Source organism: Arachis ipaensis, chromosome B1 (genome assembly GCF_059453495.1).
Source record: "Arachis ipaensis isolate K30076 ecotype BB chromosome B1, ASM5945349v1, whole genome shotgun sequence".
Classification (NCBI taxonomy): Eukaryota; Viridiplantae; Streptophyta; class Magnoliopsida; order Fabales; family Fabaceae; genus Arachis; species Arachis ipaensis.
In genome coordinates this window covers 26,873,586-26,882,686 of record NC_142436.1, presented here as the reverse complement: position 1 = coordinate 26,882,686, position 9,101 = coordinate 26,873,586, and the positions used below count along the sequence as shown (strand labels likewise).

The following is a 9,101-nucleotide window of genomic DNA, read 5'->3' as shown; positions in this document are numbered from 1 at the left end:
GATTTTGGGCGTTAAACGCGAGAATGGATGCCATTCTGGGCGTTTAATGCCAGGATGACACTACAGGGAAGATTTTGTTTTTAATTCAGATTTTTTTTCAAATTTTCAAAATCAAATCTTTTTCAAATCATATCTTTTCAATCATATCTTTTCAAAATCAATTTCTTTCCATTTCTTTTATTATTTTCGAAAATCCTTGCTAAAATTAATGATTTACTTCAAAATTTTCAAGTTGTTACTTGCCTATTAAGAAAGGATCAAATTTTAAATTTTAAGAATCATATCTTCTAATTTCTTGTTAGTCAAGTAATCAACTTTAATTTTAAAACTTTCTCTTTTTAGTTTGATTTTCAATCATATCTTCTCAATCATATCTTTTCAATCACATCTTTTTCAAAATTAACTCTCAATCATATCTTTTTAATTTCTAATTTCAAAATTTTTTCAAAGATTACTTAATTTATTTCCCAATCTTAATTTTCGAAAATCTCAATCAAATTTTCAAAATTTCTTTTAATTATTTCAAAATCTTTTTAATTTATTTTCGAAAATTCTTCCCCTCTTCTCACAACCTTCTATTTAAAGGACTAACACTCCTCCTCAAGGAACAATTCGAACTCCCTCCTTCTTTATATGTTCGAATTCTCTTCAATCTACCTCCTCCTTTTATTCTTCTTTTCCTCTGACACCTCAAGGAATCTCTATATTGTGACATAGAGGATTCCCTACTTTCTTGTTCTCTTCTCTTTCATATGAGCAGGAACAAAGATAAAGGCATACTTGTTCAAGCTGATCCTGAACCTGAAAGGACCTTGAAGAGAAAGCTAAGAGAAGCTAAAGCATAATTCTCTTTAGAGGGCCTAACAGAGCTCTTCAAGGAAGAAGAAACCATGGCAGCCGAAAACAACAATGCCAACAATGCAAGGAAGGTGCTTGGTGACTTTACTGCACCTACTCCCGACTTCTATGGGAGAAGCATCTCAATCCCTGCCATTGGAGCAAACAACTTTGAGCTTAAGCCTCAATTAGTTTCTCTAATGATACAGAATTGCAAGTTTCATGGATTTTCATTGGAAGATCCTCATCAGTTCTTAGCTGAATTCTTGCAAATCTATGACACCGTCAAGACCAATGGGGTTGACCCTGAAATCTACAGACTTATGCTTTTTTCTTTTGCTGTAAGAGACAGAGCTAGGACATGGTTGGACTCACAACCTAAAGAAAGCCTGAACTCTTGGGAAAAGCTAGTCAATGCCTTCTTGGCAAAGTTCTTTCCACCTCAAAAATTGAGCAAGCTTACAGTGGAAGTTCAAACCTTCAGACAGAAGGAAGGTGAATCCCTCTATGAAGCTTGGGAAAGATACAAGCAATTAATCAGAAGATGTCCTTCTGACATGCTTTCTGAGTGAAACATCATAGGAATTTTCTATGATGGTCTGTCTGAACTATCCAAGATGTCATTGGATAGCTCTGCTGGAGGATCTCTTCATCTGAAGAAGACGCCTGCAGAAGCTCAGAAACTCATTGAAATGGTTGTAAATAACCAATTCATGTATACTTCTGAAAGGAATCCTGTGAATAATGGGACAAATCAGAAGAAAGGAGTTCTTGAGATTGATACTCTGAATGCCATATTGGCTCAGAATAAAATATTGACCCAACAAGTCAATATGATTTCTCAGAGTCTGTCTGAAATGCAAGCAGCAACAGGCAGTACTAAGGAAGCTTCCTCTGAAGAAGAAGCTTATGATCCTGAGAACCCAGCAATGGAAGAGGTGAATTACATGGGAGAACCCTATGGAAACACCTATAATCCTTCATGGAGAAATCATCCAAGTCTCTCATGGAAGGATCAACAGAGACCTCAACAAGGTTTCAACAACAATAATGGTGGAAGAAACAGGTTTAGCAATAGCAAACCTTTTCCATCATCTTCTCAGCAACAGACAGAGAATTCTAAGCAAAGCCACTCTGACTTAGCAACCATTGTCTCTGATCTAATCAAAACCACTCAAAGTTTCATGACTGAAACAAGATCCTCCATTAGAAATTTGGAGGCACAAGTGGGTCAGCTGAGTAAGAAAATTACTGAACTCCCTCCTAGTACTCTCCCAAGCAATACAGAAGAGAATCCCAAGAGAGAGTGCAAGGCCATAAACACATCTCACATGGCCGAACCTGGAGAGGAGGAAGAGGCAGTAATCTCCACTGAGGAAGACCTCAATGGACGTCCACTGACCTCCAAGGAGTTCCCTAATGAGGAACCATAGGAATCTAAGGCTCAGACTGAGACCATAGAGATTCCATTGAATTTACTTCTGCCATTTATGAGCTCTGATGAGTATTCTTCCTCTGAAGAGGATGAAGATGTTACTAAAGAGCAAGTTGCTAAGTACCTTGGAGCAATCATGAAGCTAAATGCCAGGTTGTTTGATAATGAGACTTGGGAGGATGCACCTCCATTGCTCATCAAAGAACTGGATAACTTGACTAGGCAGAAATTACCTCTGAAGAGACAAGATCCTGGAAAGTTCTTAATACCTTGTACCATAGGCACCATGACCTTTGAGAAGGCTCTGTGTGACCTAGGGTCAAGCATAAACATCATGCCTCTCTCTGTAATGGAGAAGCTAGGGATCATTGAGGTACAAGCTGCAAGAATCTCACTGGAGATGGCAGACAATTCAAAGAAACAGGCTTATGGACTTGTAGAGGATGTCTTGGTAAAGGTTGAAGACCATTACATCCCTGCTGATTTCATAATCCTAGAGACTGGGAAGTGTATGGATGAATCCATCATCCTTGGCAGACCCTTCCTAGCCACAGCAAAAGCTGTGATTAATGTTGACAAAAGAGAATTGATCATTCAAGTGAATGAAGACTCCCTTGTGTTTAAAGCTTAAGGATATCCCTCTGTCACCATGGAAAGGAAGCATGAAGAGCTTCTCTCAATACAGAGTCAAACAGAGCCCCCACAGTCAAACTCTAAGTTTGGTGTTGGGAGGTTCCAATATTGCTCTGAACATCTGTGAGGCTCCATGAGAGCCACTATCAAGCTATTGATATTAAAGAAGCGCTTGTTAGGAGGCAACCCAATTTTTACTTATCTATGTTAAATTTCTATTTTCTTTTGTTATTTTATGTTTTCTGTAGGTTGATGATCATGAGAAGTCACAAAAATAATTGAAAAAGCAAAAACAGAAGGAAAAATAGAATGAAAAATAGAACACCCTGGAGGAGAAACTTACTGGCATTTAAATGCCAGTAAGGGTAGCAGAATGGGCGTTAAACGCCCAGTCTGGCACCATTCTGGGCGTTTAACACCAGGAATGGACAAGAAGCTGGCGTTAAACGCCAGAAATGGGCAACAGCCTGGCGTTTAACGCCAGGATTGACAGCAAGGGGCGTTTTGCACGCCACATGGTGCAGGGATGAGAAATCCTTGACACCTCAGGATCTGTGGACCCCACAGGATCCCCACCTACCCCACCTCTCTCTCTCTCTCCTTTTCACCCATTCACCAATCATCTCAATACCACTTCCCCAAAAAAACCCTCACCTATCAAATTCCACCATTCTCTTCACCACTCATATCCATCCTTCATAAAATCCCACCTACCTCACAATTCAAATTCAAACCACTTTCCCACCCGAACCCACCCATAATGGCCGAACCATACCCCCCCTCCACTCCTATATAAACCGATCTTCACTCCTTCATTTTCACACAACATACACACTACCTATCCCCCTTGGCCGAAACACAAAGCCCCCTTCATCTCCTCTATTTCTTCTTCTTCTACTCTCTTCTTTCTTCTTTTGCTCGAGGACGAGCAACCTTCTAAGTTTGGTGTGGTAAAAGCTAAAGCTTTTTTTTTGTTTTTCCATAACCATTAATGGCACCAAAGGCCGGAGAAACCTCTAGAAAAAGGAAAGGGAAGGCAAAAGCTTCCACCTCCGAGTCATGGGAGATGGAGAGATTCCTCTCAAGGGTGCATCACGACCACTTCTATGAAGTTGTGGCCAAGAAGAAGGTGATCCCCGAGGTCCCTTTTAAGCTCAAAAAGGGCGAATATACGGATATCCGACATGAGATCCGAAGAAGAGGTTGGGAAGTTCTCACCAACCCCATTCAACAAGTCAGAATCTTAATGGTTCAAGAGTTCTATGCCAATGCATGGATCACCAAGAACCACGATCAAAGTGTGAACCCAGACCCTAAGAATTGGCTTACAATGGTCCAAGGGAAATACTTATACTTTAGTCCGGAAAATGTAAGGTTGGCATTCAATTTGCCTATGATGCAAGGAGATGCACACCCATACACTAGAAGGGTCAACTTTGATCAAAGGTTGGACCAAGTCCTCATGGACATCTGTGAAGAGGGCGCTCAATGGAAGAGTGATTCAAGAGAAAAGCTGGTTCAACTAAGAAGGCATGACCTCAAGCCCGTGGCTAGGGGATGGTTGGAGTTCATCCAACGCTCAATCATTCCTACTAGCAACCGATCTGAAGTTACTATAGACCGGGCTATCATGATTCATAGCATCATGATTAGAGAGGAAGTAGAAGTTCATGAAGTTATATCCCAAGAACTCTACAAGGTGGCGGACAAGTCCTCTACTATGGCAAGGTTAGCCTTCCCTCATCTCATCTGTCACCTCTACAATTTAGCTGGAATTGACATAGAGGAAGACATCCTCATTGATGAGGACAAGCCCATCACTAAGAAAAGGATGGAGCAAGTGAGAGAACCTCACCAAGAGCATGAGGAAACTCCTCATCATGAAATCCCTGAGATGCCTCAAGGAATGCATTTTTCTCCACAAAACTATTGGGAGTAAATCAACACCTCTCTAGGAGAATTAAGTTCCAACATGGGACAACTAAGGGTGGAGCACCAAGAGCATTCCATCCTCCTCCATGAAATTAGAGAAGAACAAAGAACCATGAGAGAGGAGCAACAAAGGCAAGGAAGAGACATTGAGGAGCTCAAGCACTCCATAAGATCTTCAAGAGGAAGAACAAGCCGCCATCACTAAGGTGGACCCGTTCTTTAATTTTCTTGTTCTTTATTTTCCTGTTTTTTCGAATTTTTATGCTTATGTTATTTATGTTTGTGTCTTTATTACATGATCATTAGTGTCTAAGTGTCTATGCCTTAAAGCTATGACAATGAATCCATCACCTTTCTTAAATGAAAAATGTTTTTAATTGAAAAAGAAAAAGAAGTGCATGAATTTCAAATTTTAAAACAGTTTAATTATCTTGATGTGGTGGCAATACTATTGTTTTTCTGAATGAATGCTTGAACAGTGCATATTTTTGAATTTGTTGTTTAAAGAATGTTAAAATTGTTGGCTCTTGAAAGAATGATTGAAAAAGGAGAAATGTTATCTGATGATATGAAAAATCATAAAATTGATTCTTGAAGCAAGAAAAAGCAGTGAAAAGCTTACAAAAAAAAAGAAAAAAAAAGAAAAGAAAGAAAAAGAAAAGCAAGCAGAAAAAGCCAGTACCCCTTTAAACCAAAAGGCAAGGGTGATAAAAAGGATCCAAGGCTTTGAACATCAGTGGATAGGAGGGCCCACAGGAATAAAATCCTGGCCTAAGCGGCTAAACCAAGCTGTCCCTAACCATGTGCTTGTGGCGTGAAGGTGTCAAGTGAAAACTTGAGACTGAGCGGTTAAAGTCAAGGTCCAAAGCAAAAAGAAGAGTGTGCTTAAGAACCCTGGACACCTCTAATTGGGGACTCTAGCAAAGATGAGTCACAATCTGAAAAGGTTCACCCAGTTATGTGTTTGTGGCATTTATGTATCCGGTGGTAATACTGGAAAACAAAGTGCTTAAGGCCACGGCCAAGACTCATAATGTAGCTGTGTTCAAGAATCAACATACTTAACTAGGAGAGTCAATAACACTATCTGGATTCTGAGTTCCTATAGATGCCAATCATTCTGAACTTCAAGGAATAAAGTGAGATGCCAAAACTGTTCAGAAGCAAGAAGCTAAAAGCCCCGCTCATCTAATTAATACTGATCTTCATAGATATTTTTGGAATTCATTGTATATTCTCTTCTTTTTATCCTATTTGATTTTCAGTTGCTTGGGGACAAGCAACAATTTAAGTTTGGTGTTGTGATGAGCGGATAATTTATACGCTTTTTGGCATTGTTTTTAGTATGTTTTTAGTATATTTTAATTAGTTTTTATTATATTTTTATTAGTTTTTAAATAAAAATCACTCTTCTGGACTTTACTATGAGTTTGTGTGTTTTTCTGTGATTTTAGGTATTTTCTGGCTGAAATTGAGGGACCTGAGCAAAAATCTGATTAAGAGGCTAAAAAAGGACTGCAGATGCTGTTGGATTCTGACCTCCCTGCACTCAAAGTGGATTTTCTGGAGTTACAGAAGCCCAATTGGTGCGCTCTCAATTGTGTTGGAAAGTAGACATCCTGAGCTTTCCAGAAATATATAATAGTCCATACTTTGCTCAAGATTTGATGGCCCAAACAGGCGTTCCAAGTCAGATCAAGAATTCTAGCGTTTAACTCCAAAACTGGCACAAAAGCTGGAGTTAAACGCCCAAACTGGCACAAAAGCTGGCGTTTAACTCCAAGAAAAGTCTCTACACATGGAATCTTCAATGCTCAGCCCGAACACACACCAAGTGGGCCCGGAAGAAGATTTCTGCATTAATTACTTATTTCTGTAAACCCTAGGCTACTAGTTTTCTATAAATAGGACCTTTTGCTATTGTATTTTCATACTATCGATCTTTGATAGGTCTTATGCTATCTTAGACACGTTTGGAGGCTGGCCATTCGGCCATGCCTAGACCTTGTTCTTATATATTTTCAATGGTGGAGTTTCTACACACCATAGATTAAGGTGTGGAGCTCTACTGTTCTTCAAGAATTAATACAAAGTACTATTGTTTTTCTATTCAACTCAAGTCTATTTCTTCTCCAAGATATTCATTCGTTCTTCAACTTGATGGATGTGATGATCCGTGACACTCATCATCATTCTCACCTATGAACATGTGCCTGACAACCACCTCTGTTCTACTAGCAATGGCTTGAATGCGTATCTCTTGGGTTTCTAATCTAAGATTGGAACCTTCGTGGTATAGGCTAGAATTATTGGCGGTCATTCTTGAGATCCGGAAAGTCTAAACCTTGTCTGTGGTATTCCGAGTAGGATCTGGAAAGGGATGACTGTGACGAGCTTCAAACTCGCGATTGTGGGGCGTGTGACAGACGCAAAAGGATCAATGGATCCTATTCTGACATGATCGAGAACCGACAGATGATTAGCCGTGCGGTGACAGTGCATTTGGAACATTTTCACTGAGAGGACGGGAAGTAGCCATTGACAACGGTGATGCCCAACATAAAGCTTGCCATGGAAAGGAGTATGAATGATTGGAAGAAGGCAATAGGAAAGCAGAGGTTCAGGAGGAACAAAGCATCTTCATACGCTTATCTAAAATTCCAACCAAAGAATTACATAAGTATCTCTATCTTTATTTTATGTTTTATTTATCTTTTAATTATCAAATCTCCATCACCATCTGAATTAGCCTGACTGAGATTTACAAGGTGACCATAGCTTGCTTCAAGCCGACAGTCTCCGTGGGATCGACCCTTACACACGTAAGGTTTATTACTTGGACGACCCAATGCACTTGCTGGTTAGTTGTGCGGAATTGTGACAAAGTGTGATTCATGTTTAAGAGCTCCAAGTCCTTTGGCTCCATTGTTGATGATCACAATTTCGTGCACCACTCACACTAATGTCCAAGTTCAAATTCCACAAATCTACTAAATCAGGCTTCTAATTACTCAATCTAACACCATATTATATAATTTGTCACAATGTCAAAACTAGGACTCATATAAATTGATGAACCAAGAGGGTAAAAGGAGTTCTTACCTTAACTCACTGGAATTAGTGATGGAAACCACCAAGAACACAAGTTAGAGAACTCTTATAACATCAAAATCACAAAAAATCCTTAATACCCAAGCTCAAAACATGAAATTAGATTTGAATGAGAAACTAGAGTGGGAATTTTGAGTTACTCACCAAACTAATCAGATAGAATTAAAGAGGAGGAGATAACTTCGTGTGGCCACAAACGGTGCGGCGATCGGAGCTCCAGAGCAAAAGTTATGGTGGATTGAAATTTGAAGTGAATAGTGTAGGCTAGGATTTTTTTTCTTCCTTCCTTCCCTCTTCTTTCAGCTGCTCACTCTCTAAAATGAGGGTGTGGTGTGCTGAAATGCTCTAAGTGGAGAACTTATATATCATGTGTTTGGTCTTTGGGCCCAACATGGTCCCGTTTGGTGATTTTTGGCTCGTTTGGCCCAATCTTGAGCCAAAACTTTTAAAATAAGTGTCTGGTTTTCTATTTTAAATATTTTTCTCATCATCTCTTCACTTTCAATTTTTCTCACTCGCAGTACTAGACAGACTTACGCTGGTACAAAAAATTTTAATACCGGTACGCGTTTTTTCCAAAATAATTATATTTTCGCGCTTAATTTAATTTTCTTAATTTAAATTTTACTGTTAAATTTTTAAATTATAAATTCTAATATTTTTACATATTTCATGCATCTTAATCCCAATTAATGCAGTTTTAATTAATTAATTTACTTAATTTAATTTTCTCAAGTTTTACACTGATGGCTTGTCTACTTTCAAAGTGTGCACAAAATTTAGCTTCCATACCATTTTTAACTTTATAACATAGGATCATAACATATCTAACATGTAAATCCTGGATAATTAGTGAATAATTAACTAATAAATTAATTATTATTTAAATAAAATAGAAAATTTAATTTTATAGTTTAATGAGATAGAAATAATTAAAATATAAATTTTAACATTAATTTTAAAAATTTTGGCCCAAAATTAGGCCAAACGGACCAAACCGAGCAAACCGAGCCTATAATGGACCCAAGACCCAACCAACCCATCAACACTTAAGAGCATCAGCTCTTTTTTTTTCCCTAAATTAAAGGGAAACACGCTAGGAATATTTGGAAAAGGGCAAGAACACAATCCGGAGCTCCGATCACCGCACTGT

The 9,101-nt window shown here is 38.7% G+C and overlaps 1 non-coding gene across 1 annotated transcript; it reads right to left on the bottom strand.

The window, feature by feature from the left end:
- Positions 1–1,292: 1,292 nt before the first annotated feature.
- On the bottom strand, positions 1,293–1,400 carry LOC148576033 (small nucleolar RNA R71). The gene has a single exon (XR_015904026.1). It is a non-coding gene; the product is annotated as a small nucleolar RNA R71 (small nucleolar RNA).
- Between the last annotated feature and the right edge of the window lie 7,701 nt (positions 1,401–9,101).